This window comes from Dermacentor variabilis, chromosome 8, assembly GCF_050947875.1.
Source record: "Dermacentor variabilis isolate Ectoservices chromosome 8, ASM5094787v1, whole genome shotgun sequence".
NCBI classification, from domain to species: Eukaryota; Metazoa; Arthropoda; class Arachnida; order Ixodida; family Ixodidae; genus Dermacentor; species Dermacentor variabilis.
This window is the reverse complement of record NC_134575.1, coordinates 129,837,300-129,857,328: the sequence shown is the minus strand read 5'-3', so window position 1 is coordinate 129,857,328 and position 20,029 is coordinate 129,837,300. Positions and strand designations below refer to the sequence as shown.

Here is a 20,029-nt window from a genome sequence, read left to right as displayed (position 1 = left end):
TCCCCCGGGTGGGTCAATCCGGGGGTGCCGTCTACGTGAAGCCGAGGCCAAAGCAGTGTGTTGCCGCGGCCGAGGGGCCGTAAAGGTCCAAAACACCCGGCATTGGCACAACCCCCAGGATCCCCTTTTCCCCGGACACGGCTAAGCCGTGCACGGTTAGACGCGGGAGGGTCCAACCCTCGTGTGCTCGGGTACGTGGTGTCGCAACACACCAAACGCCTGCTGATGCAGACTGCGGGGGTTTTCGTAGGCTAATTAGGGCTCTCACTACACTTAATGAGTCTGTGAAGACAACAGCCTTAGCGATATTTGTGAGCCGTGTGTGTTGAATAGCCTTAAGAATGGCGTATGCTTCCGCTGTAAAGATACTGGTGTGGGTTTAGTGCTCCAGATGTTGAAAATGAGGGTCCCAGAGCTGCATAAGCAACACCAGCTGGCGAATTCGAAGCATCTGTGTAAAATTCATCACATGAGTACTTCTCCTCGAGTTCCAGAAAATGCGAATATATGTGTGCCTCCAGGGTTCGTTTCGATATTTCTAAGAAAGAGATGTCACATTGGATAGTCTGCCACTCCCAAGGAGATGAAAGCCGTGTAGGAGCCATTAGGACATTGTGTACCAGAGGGACCCCTGTTTTTTCTGAGAGTGCGTTCAACCGGAGGGACAGAGGAGGCCTAGTAACTGGGTGGTTACGAAACAGCCTAGTAGTGGACAAGTTGCATATAGTAGAATGACAAGGATGTTTAACATCTGAGTTAACTTTCAGGGCGTACACTCTAAGCAAAAAGGGACTAAAAAGGGTAGGTAGGTTAGTCTCTTTGGGGAGCAAGTGCATTGCCACAACCATTAGTCCCTCAAGGACGAAACCTTCGTCCCTTCGAGAGTAACTGCAAAAGGACCAACTCTTCCTCCTGTAGCATTTGCTCCCAAGGGGACTAACAGATGCTCCTTGCACATGCTCCCACAAAGGACTAAATGTTCATCCTTCCAGATGCTCCCCCTCAGACTAACAGTTCGTCCTGTCGGACTAAACATTTATCCCTGTACATACTCCCCACAAGGACTAAATCTTTATCCTTTCCAATCCTCCCCCACCCAGACTAACAGTTTATCCTCGCAGATTATCCAGTGGGGAGCACCACTTTCTCCCTTTGGACCAGCTTTTACACTAGCTTTGCGCTGCCAGGAATGAATTCTTCCTCCACAGGGGATTAATGTTTCATCCTCACATGTTCCATATATAGCCTTCTCAGTGTGTTCCTTGGCTGAGGGTTGCATGCTGCAACTTGGTCAAAACAATGTCACAACAGAAAAGTGGGGTGGGGGAGTGAAAAATAGTTTATTTTTGAATCAATATTACTGCTGCAGCAAGGTCTGTGCCACACGGACAAGTGGTGTCACTTGGATGCCACTGCTTATGCCAATCAGGCGGCACAGAAGATCGAAAGTTTTCTGTGCTTTTGCACAAAAAACAATATCGAAAGTCCAATACAATGCCATTTGTGCGGCGACAGCTTGTAGAAGGTTGGGCGCCTGGATCTCCAGCGCTTCCAGTTGGACCGTAAACTATTGCACCTCCAGTATGTTGTTGGTGTGGGTGACGGTTGGCACAACATGCACCGCTTCAGGCTCCTGGAAGAGTGATGCATTGCAAGTGGCCTTAGGAGTAATACCATTCAGAAAAAGCAACGTGTATTCAGAATAAAATACATGACTAGGGTTCAGGCACTTTCAATTTCTTTCCACAAAATCTGGCAAACATTTTTTTGTCTTTGTGTTGATTTATACCCCATATATTCTTTTCAGTGAACAAATCTCATCAGATGAACTTTCAGTGCCTTTTTGATCAGCTGACTAAATTTATTGATGCTGATATTAGCAGTTATAATTTCGTAATTTGCACTTAACATTAAGTTTTACAGTGCCCAGAAAGATGTACTGAAAAGCAGCCTTGCAAGAGTACACTAACACAAACAGAATTACCCCTTATTTGGAAACGTTATGCAAGTACAGAGCTGGAACAAACACTGCAGAAAGTACATGCTGTGTTGCCAGTGAACTTGTACAGTTCATCCACCACAGCAACGTTAGCATAAGGAGTGCACAGCCCCATGTTCCCCAGCTGTCTGCATAATTTAGCTTCTCCGCTGAATTTCTTTTTCAGAGGACGTAAAAAATATAAATTTTATAAAAAGTAATGATTGCTAAGGCAAGAGGGGCTGAAGACTGATCTCGACTTTGCTAGGAGCCTTTTGTATCGAGCACACACAGTTTCTACGGATTCATAGGTGCCCATGAATTGCTTTCTTAGCTCTCTGAGAAATTGTTTTAGAGATGCTTTTCTGCTGTAAATAAATGCCGCAAAAATTTTCTGCACAAGTTTTCATTTTCTTTTTTTTAATTACAGTAAGTGTATTTTATGCCTACTTTCAAACTGGCATCTTTGTACTTTCACATCAAACGCATCACATAGGTATAGGTATAGGCTTAGGTATAGTCGTGTTGCTTATTCAAATCAAGGCATTTTCTAAAATGAGTGATTTATAATAAGCATAAAATGCGTACTTTATGCCTATTCTGAAGTTTAGGAAATGCCCTATTAATGAGACATCAAGACATTTGGTTTAAATAATGAATGCAAAAGTTGCTTCCCCTGGCACTGCTGTTTATTTCATGTATCTATTTTGCTACTGCTGTGGGAATATGCATTTCCTGAACTTCAGAACAGGCATGAAGTAGGCCTTTTATGCTTATAATAAATGACTGGTTTTAGAAAATGCCTTGCATTTGAAATATCCGACACATGGCTACACCCAAGGTGCCTATTGAATGCTCATACACCATTATCAACCTTGATAGCCTGTTTACATACAAAGGTACAACCGAACGTCGCAAAACCATTGCACCTTACAGCAGCTGTGAGCATTCTAATGTGTTCTATTTGTCCTAAAAGAATGAAAGAACTCACGCGACTGCACAAAACGCCTCAATCCGTTCCTTCACCAGGCTGGGCAGCACAAATATAGCCGCGGTGAGCATCAAGTCTGAAAAATAACAAGGTGGTAGAAAAGAAAGATTAATAAATACGGCAAATATGAAAGATGAACTAGCCTCTTGCCGCATACTGAAGTCCAACGTCCTGCTTGCTCTCTTTTCTTCTCCTTTTGCATTCCTTTGTTTGCATTATATACTACATGTGCACAGCAGTTTGTATCCCCTAACTTTGAATATCCAAAACCTAAAACTCTAGTAGCCACAGGCTTTTGTTCATTCTGCTCTTTAATAATGGTGGTAACCACAGGCAGGGATGCCGATGCTGAGATATAGTGTTTGCCACCTGCCTCAAGCTTGAGAAGCATGCGCATGACTAAGTCACTAAGCGCTGTTGCCACACTTGCAGGCACACTACACGCTTTTAATAGATCATAACTAAAACACTCTGTGCTGCTGAGTCGTTGTGCAGGACTGCTAAGTGCATGTCGCTTGTAGAAACGGAAGCAGCTCATTGTCACTACACTGATATCGTCAGGAGTAGAGCGCGTATGAAGAAACCTTACTGCACAGACACTCCCAAGGCATACACGTACACATGGTTCTCTCGCCAATGACAGCATGAGCTTAGTAGGAAACGCACTGCACACAGCTAATTAAAATGTTTCACTCTAGGTGACAGCAGGTGCTGCATTTCCATGATATGGCACCGGTTTTCTCTCAGTAGAAGATTGCTATAGGATCATTCCATGCAAAACATCCCAGACACCTAGAGTGACCGGCCATCAGTCATTTTCTTGAAAAAATTGGGTTAGATGGCTATTGTGTGAAGAAGGTTTTACCAAAGTATTTTAGTTGCAAAATATGTTTTGATCATGTGAGCGCTGAGATTTCTGCAAGGAAGCAAAAGTTGGTTGTAAGTACCTATCTTTTAATCAGGTCTGAAACTAGGTGCAATAGCAAATTTTATTTTAGACAATTGTATTGGCATCCTTCTTTCATATGACGTCATAATTGAATGCATTTTACAATTTTCCATGTTTATTTGGCTCAGTAAAAATGCAATAAAAGTTGCATTTTCATAAATTTTTTCCATAAACTGCGTTATTTTTTCAGCTACCATAATTCTTCTCCCTTTTTGCCTGTTGCTATAGTGTATGCTAAAAATAATTTGGAATTATTAATAAATATATCTTTCGAAAAGAATACCTCCAAAGTTGGCAGGAAGTGAATTTTACGCAATATTCAAGCCAAATTTAATCATTAAGGCTCTCCAGATAAAAGTGTGTGAGGTAGCTCAATATACGCACCAACCTCTTAGCTTGCGATTCAGAAATTTTCGTTCGAGCAAATGTTGCCTGAAGCGAGAAAACAATTTTTGAAGTCGACATCCAGCATCACCAGCAGCCACTCTCTACATGCCGCCACTCTCGTCATCTGCGCCTTCTCTGGCCTTTTCCTTGTCATCTGCCGCCCAGCAGACGACGGCTAGCATACGGGGCGATCATTTTTCAGTTTTATGGAATTTTTCAAAAACCGCATGTTGCAGATACCGCAATTCCAGTCCTTGAGATGGATTGTTCAGAGAGGTGGACATGCACCAAAAATCGAAACACATCTTCAACAAAATTACGAACGCTCACTAATTAACATCCTAATTAGTTATTGTACGGCACATATTGTCAGACGTATCCATTTAGAATGAATTTCCAGAATGACACCGATTTCGAAATACTTCCCAAAGTATGGGATGAAATACAGTTACTTTTGTACTTCAATGCATAAAAGAGCGTTTTGTGAAAGAAAAGTAAGCGGACCAACAGTGAATCTTTACGGAGATTTTGATGACGCATATCGAAACTGGTGGCATTGTGGAAATTCATTCGAAGTGGATATGCCTGTCAATCTCACCAGCTACAGTGTGTAAATTTCAATATGTATTTCAATTAGGAAATTGGTTAGCCAACATTTGTTATTTTGTTGAATATATGTTTCGATTTTTGGTGCAAGTAATGTCCACCTCTCTGAACAATTCAGCTCAAGGACTAGAATTATGGTATCTGCAGTAGCCAATTTTTAAAAGTTACATAAAACTGAAAACGATCACCCCGCATACTAGCTGTTGACTTCTGGGTGGCAGATGACGAGGAGAAGACCAGACGACAACACAAAGACGACGACAGCAGTGGCATGTACACAGTGCCTGCTGGTGATATAGGTTGTTGACTTCAAAAATGGTTTTCTCGCTTCAGACAAAATTTACTCACACGAACATTTCTGAATCACAAGCTAAGAGGTCGGTGCGTATATTGAGATATTCGAAATATCTTTATCTGAAGGGTCTGAATGCTTAAATTTGGCTTGAATATCACAAGAAATTAAATTTCTTGCCAACTTTGCAGGTATTTTTCTAAAAAGATATATTTATTATTATTTCAAAATTATTTTCAGCAAACAGTAGAGCAAGAGGCAGATTGGGAGAAAAATTATGGTAGCTCAAAAGCAACGAAGCTTATGGAAAAGATTTCTGAAAACGCAACTTCTATTGCTTTTTTTTACCGAGCCAAATAAACACGGAAAATTCTAACATGCATTTAATTACGACGTCATATGAAAGAAGGATGACAATACAATCTGTTATTGCACCTAGTTTCAGACCTGAATAAAAGATATGCACCTGCAACCAACTTTTGCTTCTTTGCAGAAATCTCAAAGAACGCTCATGTAAGCAAAACATTTTCTGCAACAAAAATACTTTGGTGAAACCTTATTCACACAATAGCCGTCTAGCCCAATTTTTTTCAAGAAAATCAATGACGGTCACTTTTCGTGTCTGGGGCGTTTTGCATGAAATGACCCTATACAAATGTGCACAGAGGCGTCGGGGAAAGCAGGACAAGTCGGCTGCCTGTTCTACCACATCAGCCGCTGCGCATGTTCCCTGTCATGGTTTGTAAATGCTATTTGGCATTGCATGGCAATGAAATCTTGTTAAAAGTTAGTGCTTTGTGCTGTCTTGTCTATCCCTGTCATTCTCTTTGCACGCGTAATGCGAAGACGTAGGATCATTTCCACTTACGGCAAGTTGTTTTTTCATCAACTTTCATTGCCATTAATTTAACATTTCTTTAATTCAATTAGTAAGTACAAATAATTTCCCCTACGTTGTCCTTGGTGTCATTGTTTGTTGGCTTCTCATGATACAAGTGCTTTCATGTGGCACAAGAAGTTAATGTACCTTTGCTGAAAGTAAACATACCGCTCTGCTCCAGCTGGGGGATGCCATCTTTCATTTTCTCCAGCCCTATGAGAAAATCTTCAAGGTGGCGTTTCTTCTGCGCACTTTGAAGAATTTTGTGGGCTATTGGGTCAAGGACTCCTCTCAATACATCAAGCAGCGTCACATTAGTGATTGCTTTAAATTCCTGGAGGACCTAAAAAGTACAAAGTTAGAAAGCGAGAAATTAAGAGCAAGAATTCCAGGCAGCTTTACGGTGTCAGACACTACAGAAGTGCTTCAATTGCTGTGGTAACTGGTTCCTTAACTTGACACTGGAATGGTGAATAATCTCGCAGCACTTTGATGTTTGTATATCTACAATTGGAAAACGGAGCCTGGTGAATAAAATAGGATGCCACCTCCTTTATCACAAGATCTTTAACAGTGGCTCGAGAAGTAGGTTAGGAATAGAAGAAAGGGTAGAATTGATGCTTTAATGCAGAGATTGACAGAAATTGAGGTATTACTGAAAGCTCACTACAATAAATTATGTAAAAATCCATAAGCAGGAAAGAATATGCAGACATTGACCCGAGTATACCATGAAACTACAGAAATTGAAGAAAAACAGAAGAGCCGATTTGGCTTCATACAGACAGTTTTTGGCGACATGGTCAATGCAGAGTCCTTAAACACTGTGCAGCTTATAAGTTCTCAAGCAATTATCTCATTAATCATTGAAGATTGCATGCATTAGGTCACACTAAAATGTGCATCGTGTGAGAAAAGAATGCACAACAAATGCGTACCACGGAGCCAACAGCAAGGGCAGGATATTTTTCGACAATGTCCTTGACACTTGGCGTTTCTTCCGAAATCCACTTTCTCCTCTCGGCAAATGTGCGCATCATAGCATCTAAGAGGTAAGTGGTGTCCGGAGAGGCCTTCCTTGCCTCTTTCTGCATGGACTCCACAAGCATGAGCAGGCTCATGTCGTCCTCAGCATCGCCCATGTCATGAGCCTGGAAAGGCAAGCACGGTTATGAAATACACGATTTTCATGTCATTTATGCAATATGTTGCACCCCACACACAAAAAGAATGGCATGGCTGTTAGGAACAAGGCCTAAACTACAATCTATTTTCATAATAAACCTTGGCAGTCTGGAAAACAAAAATACATACTGTCGAATCAGGCTATATCGAACTAGCAATAAAACGCCTATCAGTTCGATATAGAGCGTAATTCAATATAAGCCCGCTAAATAATTGGATGTCATAAAAGTGCATAACATTTGTAAAATCACTTTAGTGGTGAACCTAGCTTAGTTTCGCATGAAAGTCCTGCATTTTCTTCTGCTTGAGCAATTTCGCTGCCTGCGACGCACGCACTTCTCCACATTGTCTAAGGAGGCGCAGTCGGAGCAGCTGAGGCCGCAACCTTCCGCATTGCTGCAGAAGCACCAGACTAGTGCGAGCGCACCAATAACTTCAGAGGATATGGGCAAAGGACCGTCGTTGCTTTCCTCATTGTGCCCACTTTCACTTGTGCTCGGTACAATGTCGGCAATGTAGTCTGCGTTTTCGGGCTCTCCCGTGGTCGCCACACCATTGTTTGAACTCACAAACTTATCCACCATCGATTCGTCAACAGCTTCCGACAATTCTGACAGCTCACTGCAAACTTCGGCAACACCGCCAACGGCTTCGTCGCATTCATCGGAATTTAGTCATCACCAAGCATGCAGAAGCCGTGCCGGCACGGCTGAAGCAATTTTGAATGAACCACTCGTGCACGGCCGTGCGTACGCGTCGGGCACCACGGAGGGCATCGGGTGGCGAGTTTGGCCACTTCAGCCCTAATCTCCCCCTTATTCTTCCAAGATCATGCTGAGAGTCCTCCTCGAATTCTTGCATGCTGCGGGGACATCCGACTTCTCACCGCGTTCGACTCGATTTAAGATTTCGAGCTTCACGACGAAAGGCAAATTCTACCGCTTCATCACGGCAACACTGCGGCAGAAGGCACACAAGGCGCGCACACAATTAACCAGAAAAGCAGCGAGACAACTCGCACTTCCGCCATCTTGCACGACGAGGGCACAATAGCCTCTGATTGGCTGTCTGAGCAAGCGCTGCGGGAGGGCCAAGATCATATTTTGCAGGGGGGTGGTTACTACTCGTCCAAGGCAGCGCATTCTTGGTAGGGAGAGCGGTTGGATGGAGCCGCGCCGCCCGGTTTCCCCACCACCGCGAGGGAAAGCCAACTTCTGGGGGCACTTTTCTGCCGCTTGACGTTCGATATATCAGGATTTGCTGCTATTTTTGCTCGATGTAAGCGTCATTTTTTGCTATATATACTCATTGTAACTATACGGTGTCCAGAAATTGTTCGGTATATAGAATAATTCGATTTAAACGGGTTCGATATGGTCGGATTCGACTGTAAATAATAAAATTCAGCTTATAACGCAAGGTTTTCGTAAAACATATTTCTTGCATTACATCCAGATACTAACGTATCAAGATATCTTAAGAAGAAAATGCAGCCTTTAAGCAATTAACAATGGTCAAACAAAGAATGTTACCGAGATTGACAAGGGGACTCGTCTGCCTCAAAGCAGCAACTGGTCTGCTTAGCAGTGTTTATATAAGCAAAGGCCACTCTTCTAGACAGGCAATGGAGAAAGATGAGAACAAGCTGGTGTATAGAGTAGGGTGAAGGAAGTCAAAGTGTTCAATAAAATAGAAATGGGGGGAAAAGTGGTGGTGTTTAGTTGTTATAAGACGGGAACAGGTAGGAACACTGCTGTTGGTTCTTCACCGAGTGGGGACATCAATAATGGGGAAGGACCCACACATCTACGCACACACTGCAACTTGGCTGGGGCCTATTTCCAGAGAACAGGAAATAGAATGATGTGCCACTTAGAACTTTAAAAGGAGAGTGCATTTCTCACATGGAAGAAGATATGCTATCCCGACATTTCAAAAGCAAGCTTCTTCAGATGTCCAAATAATTGCCGTTCTTGTTTTACAAAAGAAACATGCTTGCACTTCATTGCATGTGTCATCACTTGGCCTTCTTGACACCTGCACTTATCAGAGGAGCACCAATCTGGTCATTTCTTATACTAAGCAACCCAAGTTTATTTTTTGTTTTAGCCCCACCCCGTAATAACTCTTATGAGCCCCTTTATTATCTTCCTCCAACGTGGCTGTGGCAGATTGCTATATGAAAGCAATTACGTCCTCGATGAAGATCTCTCAGTCGAAATGACAGATAACCATTCAAATAATTTTTTTTTTCATTTTAAATGATTAGAAAATAAATATTCTTAATAGCTTAATTACATACTCTCAAATTTTGGTGGCACCAATCCTTCCTGCATAATACTTTGATATTCATTAAGTAGGATATTATGGTAGTTGTGTTGTCTTTACAACTGAACAGCCCATGAAATGTTCAGGGTGGAGTGCTACCTAAACAGCAGGGCTGTCCTCAAAAGAAGGAGACACTTCACCACATCTCGCTTCTTCACCAGACTCGCTTCTGTGTGACCTCCTCAGTGTTCCTGGTTCTTTTGAGAGGCAGAGAACCAGCGGCCTCATCTTGCGTCTTTAGCTTTCTCCTTTGATATTTTGCTTTAAAACGGAGCTGAACACGCCAGGAGTCCTGGAAATAAATTAAGCAACTATTAAAAAAATTTTACACATAATAGAAATAACAGTCAACGCAATTAATTAGCAGGAAATTCGCCTAAATTGAACACAGTGAAGCACCATGTACATTTCAATGCGTGCTGCTGAGTGCTATCCAGACTATTAATGACGGTGCTGCCACCTACGGCATACTGTTGCGGCCAGCGCAAAAACTGATTAGCATGTTGCCCTGTCCCTTCTATGTAACAGCCAACATTACAACTGGTGCCAGGGCAATGCCTTGCTCTGTAATGTGTCTTACAGTGTATGACACTGAACAACAAAAATTTATATTACACATTGTGTGTCAGCTAACTTTTGGACCTGTACACTTATTTTGCACATTGACAGCACAGAAAATGTGACATGTGCTTACATATCCAGTTCCTGTTGAGCACGGAGCAAGAAACATTTAGGAGTGGAAACTCCGTTGTTTGCGGCGACCAGAAAAAGTCACAGGCCCGCGGAGCTGTTATCGTGCTGGCGGCGTATGGCGGCCTGGAAAGAAATCACCGCCGCTGAGAGCGCGTTGGAGCCGGCTGCCCGGGCGCTGCATTTTTTTTTTCTCGCTGCGGCTTTTACGACGCGCCGCATGGCGCCGCCACTGTATATGGCCCCGCCGGCGCATACAACAATTGTGACCTTATCTGCTTGCCCGCGCTCGCTCGCGCTGACGGGAGTTTCACCTCCTAAATGTCTTACTCCGTACTGTTGAGTCAGCCTGACTGGGGAAGTTTGTGATGAGTGCTCTCGCTGCCTCTTCATATAGCTTTCCTGGGTACCTATGGAAAGTAAAAAAAATATTTCAGACGCTAATTATAACCACACTGGCAGTTGCACATGCAGAGTTTTTTTCGAAATGTCAGTGGCCTGAACAGTTACATGCCAGAAGGTCATCCAAGGTGGCAGTACAGCACATAAATGAAGCATGCATATTGTTACGTGTAGAAAGACCCCGCACCTCCACCAGAATGTTACGTGTAGAAAGACACAGACGGAAGAAACTATTTACAGGCTGTTTACACTGGAGCTAGAGCGCCAGGCCGACATTCGCTCGCGCCAAGGGCACAGCCCCACTTTGTCGTTCTCGCGGCGGCTCGTCTTTTGAGCATCTCGTGATAATATCGTAACAATATAACTGAAGAAGCCTGTTCCAAATATGTTAACATAGCTTCTTATTTTCTTTACTTATTTATTTGCATATACTGCAGCCAAACATTTGGCTATAGCAGTAATAGGAAGAGAAGAATGAATTTCACAGATACATTACAACTAATAGCTGTAAGAAATTCATCTAAAGGGCATTCATGTACATTCCCAGGCAATGCATTCCAGCACTGAATCATATGAGGGAAAAAACTGCACAAAACCAAGTCTAAATGATAACTATGCGGAAAAATAGTTCGAGCATGATATTGACGAGTATTTGAGGGGGCTGAAAATGAAATATAATGCCGAGAATAACATGGCGAACTTGCATAAATGCGCAAAAACTTCAAACAAAGTGCGACGTTTCTGGCGTGTGATAAAGTTCAGGTTAGAAAGGTTGCAAGAGGGTGAAAAATATCTATCATAACGACGACAGATACAGCTTTTTTCTCTACTGATTCTAACAATTTGACATCTTTTTTATGATGGGGATTTCATGTGATAAAGGAACACTCCAATATTGCGCTTATTAGGGTTATATAGGTTAATAGTCTAGTGTGTTTTGGTGCGAATCGAAGCGCGCACTTCAAATAATCGAGGCGTCGAAGAGCTTCTTGCATGTTAGTTTAATGCGCAAAGACCAAGTCATATAGTGCAAAAAAAGAACTCCCAAATATTTATCCCAGGAAAATCCAACCTTAAGGAGCATAGAGAAATACGCTCACTAGCCTGCTGCTGCTCGGTATGAGAGACTGAAAGATATGAAACAAATGCAGTGCTAGCTAGATGACTGCAGGAATTTGAAAGAACCAAGGAACTACACATTTTCCTGGGTTTCTGCAGCTAGCACAGTTTTGCTTTATCTCTGATGTCCCACTGTTACTATATATTCCTAACAATAACCTCATATGTGCTGCTAATAAGTTTGTTTCGTCACCTTCACCACGTCATACATGTGCAACTTCCAGGAACATGGAAGGAACTTGGAAAGCACATAAAGTGTGTCACTTCATAATTGCGCATGCACTACGCGTCACACAAGCTTTTTTAAAAGGGACTACATATGTGGCTCCTGAATGAACAACCCTGCAAATACTTTCACCGGAGTATGCATTGTGCCCTTGCACAGTTATAAAGTAATGCCATGGCATTGACACTTGCATGGTATTATTAAGACTCTGGTGGGTTCCACGAGAATTTAAAGTACTAGAAGCTAGCATGAAGTTAGCACTGAGCTGCGCTTCACACAAAGGAGGCAATGCTGTAAAAGCTGCGAAACTAGTGCAGTCATGGAAATTTCACTAGGCTTGTCCTGCAGGGAAGTTGTTTATCAGCACATTCTCCAGAACAACTAATTTCTTGGTATATTAAAACAACACTTCTGGCATAATCTTATGTCAAATTTCATATCGTTGTACACCTTTTTACTTTGAAAAGGTGACCTGCTATTTTGGCTGCAACACCTAGCGGTGCAGTGTGGTCACTGGATGCAGAAACTTCCCTTTGGTCGTGATTTAGTAAATATTTTCCAACTGTGAAGCTTGTCACGTAATAGATGTGTCACATTTTTTGACGCACAAGTACGAGACTTAATAGAATTACTTGACACATAGAGCATTTTTCGGTCTATAAGTCGCATCTTTGTATAAGTCACATTCCCTTCAAAATGACAGTTTTTCGAAAAATAAGATTGTGTATAAGTTGCACCGTTCTAAGGTGCATTCGATGACAAATCAAGAAAAAGCCGTGAGTTACACCGAAAACACGGAACTTATATTTTTCACTTTCCTGGTCACAAATGCAAGCAGTGAGGAAAGTCTCCCTAGCCTTCACAGCATTGCCTCCTAGATAAACACAGTACATGTAATTGCCATTACAGCAATTTGTGTTCTGTGCTACCGGATTTTTCAAACATGCTTAAGGTCTTTATGGTACAAGGAATGCTTGGAAGCATAATTTAAAAAAGGGTAGGCGTGCAGACACAGACACAAGAGAAGAGAATGAGACAACACAAATGACAAATATCAACTGAAAGCACACTCTGTGGTGGAAAAGAAAGAGACAAAACTCATTTGTGCATGCTCCAGTATGCTAGTGCCATCTGTCAATCAGGAACACATGCAGGCCTACACCAGAGACCTTTTATGCTCTATTAGTCACTGAATAATACAATGACCTGTCTGCCGTACGTAGAAACGGCCGCAGGTGAAAGAAACTTTATATTGGTGTGGTATTCTTGCCACATTGTTGTGGTATTGGCGCCGAGAATATACCGTGGCGCTGTCTACCGTCAGCACCCGATTATGCAGAAAGTAGGATCACGTGCAGAGCATCTGCTACGGTGTCGCCCACTGCTAGGCTTTGCAACGTATGGTTGCAGAATAACGGCCTGTTGTGGAAAGTATTTTAGCCGAGAGTCTGATTCAGTTGGTTTGTATGCTGTATAAGCAAATCCTCTGGTTAATTTTCATATTTCTGTGCCTTTTTTATACTGCTTCGTTGTGAATTCGTACTGCAAATACATTCTGCTGGTACTGACGATAGAGCTTCTCTAGAAGGCAAGCGCTCGTTAAAAAAAGAAGAAAAAAAAGGTGGCTGGCTCTACGAAGCAGTGACAAATTACGGTGTGGGAATAGATTCACACTTCATATCTGCATAAAAACGATGGCAACGCAAAATTTTTGAAGGAAGTGCAACGAGCAATCCGTCCGCACCTATTTCAAGCAAAAAAAAACTTTCTTTTTATACCGTGCGGGAAGTAAACACGCAGCTGTCGTTGCTGCAGGTATACTTGCACGCGGTATCACAACGTACTGAGTAATGGCGTTTAGCAAGGCTGACAGTTGGGCAAGTTGGTGAGTAATGATGATAATGTGTATGTGAAGCATCCAACAGAATAGGATAAACCCGAGAAAACAGCAGCTGTCTCGCTCCTGATCGACAGGTGGCACTGCCATACCCAAGTGTGCCTAGATAACTATGTCTACTTTCTTTTTTGCCACAGAGTAAGCTTTCAGTTGATAGTTTGCATTTGTGTTGTTTCATTCTCTTCCTTTGTGTCTGTGTCTGCTTTCAAATTATGAATCCATACCAACTAACTCAACTTACTGTCGTTCTAAGCTTGGTAGCATTAACAAAGTAGGTGGGGTGGTGACTCACCATTGCTCATTGATTACATCACATGTTACGATTTGTACTATATTAAAACATTGCTACATTGTTGCCTTCTGTCTTTATGTGGGGTAGTGTGGCTTATCGGGGCGCTCAAACGCAGCTTTTATCCAATTATCTTGTGTTATGTACGTACACCAATGTATGTACCAATCAAGTGAAAAATAAGTCAACTAGCCCCTTACAGACTTATATTGCTCGAAATCCTGTACTCGAAGCATGCACAAGGAAAAAAACTATGTATGTGGTGTAGCCATTGACTGCTGCTGTTTTACTAAGGTGGGCGATACCTGCCCACAAAAATGCTCCAAGATTTTGCTGCGAGGAAGCTACTACCTCAACTGCTGAATCTCCTTTCTATACCCACAACTGAAAAACAGTCTTCTTATGGCTTTTACAGGAAAACAAGAGCCACAATGGCAGCTCAATAAAACGTGTCACAGTAGCACATCACATACATAATCATGCAGGATGAAGTGCAAGCATGAAGACATCTCACAGCAATGACATGCCCATAAAGTAAAAGGAGTGACACAGCAGAGGGATCAGAAAATTGATCACCCTGTCATTTATCCCAAAGATCCTCCTTGTTATACAGCAGCGAAGAGCACCCCACCTCTGTCCAGAGGAAGGGCCACATAACTGCTGCGCCTGCTCAAGGCAAAAGTGGTAGCAAAGGAAAGGAAGAGAAGGCAAAGGTTATTGACTGGTAGAGATATTGCATGTCACAAAAAATGGCTGCCAGATATTTTCTTCCTTTTTATATGATGTAAAGAGGTGGCATAAGTGATCTTAACCAGGGTATCGAACCAAACCCGGACCAATAAGCGTACCCGAATTGGAAGTTCGGCCAGGACTGAACCTGAACCAATATTCTCAAATGTGCCTGAACCTGAAAGAAACCTTAGCCAATATATATATATATATATATATATATATATATATATATATATATATATATATATATATATATATATATATATATATATATATATATATATATATATATATATATATATATATATATATATATATATATATATACGCAGGAAAGAGACGACGAACTTTTTGGGAGACTTCTTTTTCTTACTTAACGTTTTCGGCTGGTGGACCAGCCTTCGTCAGAAGTCTCCCAAAAAGTTCGTCGTCTCTTTCCTGCGTATTTTACGTCGGGTCCTGCGTGCTGAACTTTGAAGAAAACCCCTATATATATATATATATATATATATATATATATATATATATATATATATATATATATATATAGATGAAACTAAAACTCTCCACTAATCCAAATGGAGACTCATCTAAGTGATTCTGGTGCATTGCTGCTGTTGGGTTGACAATTAGGTTCCTGGAATATATATATATATATATATATATATATATATATATATATATATATATATATATGTATGTGTGTGTGTGTGTGTGTGTGTGTGTGTGTGTGTGTGTGTGTGTGTGTGTGTGTGTGTGTGTGTGTGTGTGTGTGTGTGTGTGTGTGTGTGTGTGTGTGTGTGTGCGTGTGTGTGTGTGAAGGAGGTGAACGTATCTAAAATAATTAGCCACCGTTGCGCCAGCGCTTCTTGCCCTTTATGCAGTGCTTGTCAATTCGCTGTTTTGGTTTAGACAAAGCAGTTTATTCCTTCGCCAACCTTAACATGTTTGTATTCCTTCAAAATTATGCACAATACTGTAGTCTACAACTCAACAAGCACTGCACTGCCCACTAGCTGAATCTAAGTACGGCGCATTATTAATGATAACTTTCATTGTGATTGTGCACCAGATGATGCCTTGCCGTGTCACATGTAGAATAAATGTATGTAAATAAGTTTTGTTACCGAACAGACTCTAGAAACTATTTGTTTTATTTCACTTCAATTCATATTTGACGGTTAATTAATTTGCTCTATTCGACCAGGCTCCAATTTTGCTCTCTCCAAACATCAGAGTAAATTTCTAGTGTTTTACTCGCTCTCAGTATGATTAGCAATATAAAGAAATTCAGGAAAATGAGCACGGAGAATTGCGAGTGGATGCATCGAATTGGTGCACGTGCTTGCCGCGCAATGCAGTCCTCGAAAGATGGCCGGGTTTATCAGCATGCCCATTGTAGCTATTTCCAATGATTGCACTTATATTTATATGACAACACCGATTGTCTTTTCCGGTCTGCCAACAGGACAATTTCTTCCACTTCCTGACAAAACTTCTGGTTGTCCCAAGAGCTCGGTACAACATGATTGGAAATGAAAAAGAAATGTAATGAAACTTAAAAATACAAGTCCTGGGTGATTTACGAGTGCAGCCACTTGAGCAGTGTTGTCTGGAGTGTTTAAGGTTAGCCTGTTTAAGTCAATAGCATTGTGTAATGTGTAACAAATAAGTTTATTGCGCTGGACCGGTTCGGCGTTGCCAACTGGCTCACAAACCGTTCTAGGTCTTTATCCAAGATGGAGTGAAAGGGAGCACGCTAAACCCGAACTGAACCCATACTTTTTCCGGTTCGACACCCTGACCTTGACATACATTTTGGTGCACAAAATATAATATGATTATTTTACAGAGAACCTTGCGAGTTATATGCAATATGTCTTGGCAGTAATGCTGTTGACTTGATCAAATAATAGAAGTTGAAGGTTGCCTCATATGAGTGAACACCTAAGAAGCATGCTTACTTGTTTGGTGCAGAAACAACAATCAAAACAAAACAGCAAAACATGCACGAACAAAACAGCAAAAACATACACGAACACTGATGACAGTTGCTGTTGTTCCGATTTTAAAAAAAGCTGTTTCATTACTCAAGTACACGTTTACTCAACGTAACACTTTTTCATGCTTGCCTGCTATAGCTTCCAGCTTTACTGCACCATACTGCTCACAAAAGGAATATATAAACATTATTAAAATTAATTTTTGTCACCAGCAAAGATTTTACCATGCCGCCTACAATCCCTTCACTTGTATGGGAGCGGCAAGTTCGAGCGAAAACCTGGATATAACACATCATCATCATCAGCCTGCTTACGCCCACTGCAGGGCAAAGGCCTCTCCCACACTTCTGCAACTACCGCAGCCATGTGCTAATTGTGGCCATGTTGTCCTTGCAAACTTCCTAACCTCATCCGCCCACCTAACTTTCTGCCGCCCACTGCTACTGCTTCCCTTCCCTTGGAATCCAGTCCGTAACCCTTAATGAACATCGGTTATCTTCCCTCTTCATTACATGTCCTGCCCATGCCCCCATTTCTTTTTCTTGATTTCAACTAAGATGACATTAACTCTCGTTTGTTCCCTTACCCAATCTGCTCTTATCCCTTAACGTTACACCCATAGTTCTTATTTCCATAGCTCGTTGCGTCGTCCTCAATTTAAGTAGAACCCCTTTTCGTAAGCCTCCAGGTTTCTGCCCCATACGTGAGTACTGGTAAAACACAGCTGTTATGCACTTTTCTCTATAACACGTTTCCACCTAAATAACTCTAACCCTCAAATGCAGAGATCTAACTTAGATCGTGGTTGGACTTGAAGTCTGCCTGAAGCAAGAAGCAGACTTCAAAATGCCCAAGTCAGCTTTCGCGTTTCATAGACGCTCAAGCTGACTAACTTCATCAAGTCAAGACTGTGCTTCAATGCGAAAGTAGGTTGCTCGTCTGTATTGGAGGTTAACAATAAATTTATTAGCGTAAGGCACGTTGTACAGCAAAAAAAGTATGTATCTTTCCAAATTTCTACCAGGGCATAAGTGCTGAAGCTTAGTTTGGGTAAATCTATTCCATCTCGCGACGTCCGCCGCTGCTAGGCGCAGTGTTGCTTGCGGAAAGCGCCCGTTACCGGCGGGTTGAAGTGGTCTTAAAGTTTCGGTGTTTTGGCACGCTTTTTGAGTTGCAGGTTTCACAATTTCTTCAAGTCAGTGCTCCAGATTTAGGCGACAGTGTATTTGAATGTAAATTAATTTTATAGTCACATTTATTTTGGTTTTAGCTTCTTTTTAACTTAGAGGTCTTGTTGCGCGTTCGTATATCTGGCCGTAGAGAAGCGAACGAAATGGTTGGTTCGTATGGTGGTCTTTCAACAGCTTTTGTTCTCGATTGCCGCAAGGCGTTCATGCGCCGTCTTGGCCGGCAACCGGATGCAAGAGGCCGAGACGAGGCATACGGTCGGTTTCTGAGGCAACTTTTCGCCTATAGGCATTCCAGCAGGAAGGCAACGACCCTTGTTCTCGTCGGGCTACGTGACCCTTTGAAGAAAAGGCCAACCTATTCGAATGCGCTAGGTCGGAGTCAAACAAGAAAAATTGCAACATGTGCTACGAACGAGGAGTAGCGAGCGCCGTAGAGTCCCCTGTCCGCACCCATATGGGCGACAACAGCCCCCAATAAAAACAGAATAAATAAATAAAATGACACGTGCAAACTATTTGTCTACTTCGCATGTATCTTCGTCGAGAACAACAAGAGGGAGAGTGTGGCACAGTCATAGACATCGCAAATTGGCAGCGCATGTCTTCTGCTAGGAAAACAAGTTGTGGGGCTCGCGCGACGGCCGCGCGCCGCATTTGGTACGAAATTACTGTCCTGTCAACAGGCTTTGACACTGAAATGTCGTGCTCACACACTCTCCTCCCAAGAGAATGCACCGCAACGCAAGACGGCACCCCGTTTTACAGAAGACGAAAAGAGCCTGCTGACGGCCCTCGTGAACGAGTAGAAGCATATTGTGGAATGCAAGGAAACTGATGTCGCGTCGTTGACCAAGAAGAACGAGACATGGAAAGAAATAGCAAAACAATATAATGCCATCCACGGGATTACGAGGCGCGATCACCTGCAACTGAAAAAATGCTGGAACAACCTGAAGCAAAAGCGGAAAGAGGAAGCTGCGAAAGAAAAGCGAGAACGCCAGAAAACTGGTAAGCGCACATGGTCTGCATGACTGGCTCATTTGGGCTACTTTTTATTATGCTCATGCGCATGTTTCGTATTCGGTATATGAATGCGTGACAGTTCGGCATGTTGAGCGTAAATATGGTCGTGAGCGCTAATAACTAGTGATGGCATGTGTAACCATTAGAGATGAGAAATCTTTCTGCGACTGCGGGAAGCGCACCAGCACCGGGCGCAGGTGCTTCGCGATGAGCAGGGTCATCTTTGAAACTGCGCGGCACACTGTTGACTAAGGAAAACGAACCAGACTCACGGTGACTGTTTGAAACGTGCCAGCACCGTAAAACATCAGAGCCATAAGCAACTGCAGCATGAGTGACACACATGCTGTCCTTCCCGAATAGGCAACATAGCGAGAAATTGTCGCACGGCGTTCTTCATGAATCTACTGTGACCAAGGAATCGTTCGTCGTCGTCCAGCTCCATCGGATACCCTCGGTCACGTAGGGCGGGTCGCGGAATTTTCAGCAAGGGCTGCGCCTCTTTAAATGCTGTATCCATGGCGTGGCAAGCAAACTCGAAAGCAACTAACCTCCGCGCGACGTCTGTTCGGGAGGCTGCCATGTTGGAATAACGCAGGAAGTCAGTTTCAAGCTAGCCCGGGAGCAGACTTGAAACTTGGAAGGACTTCGACCCAGCCAAGTCGTTCGAAAGCTCGAGAACAATTTAAGATGCGCGGCGAAGCTGTCTTCAGACTGCCAGGAGTTAAGTTCGAGCCAAGTTAGATCTCTGCATTCGGGGGTAAGCTCCCAAACAACTTAATGGGCAGCACAGTTACCATGTCAAGTATGCCACATAATTTGTACTTGCAGAGTCAAGGAGTTTTTTTCGCATAGGAATAAT

At 42.6% G+C, this 20,029-nt stretch overlaps 1 pseudogene; it reads right to left on the bottom strand.

Moving 5' to 3' along the window:
• Positions 1-1,328: 1,328 nt before the first annotated feature.
• LOC142591570 (uncharacterized) lies at positions 1,329-10,690 on the bottom strand (annotated as a pseudogene).
• Positions 10,691-20,029: the final 9,339 nt, after the last annotated feature.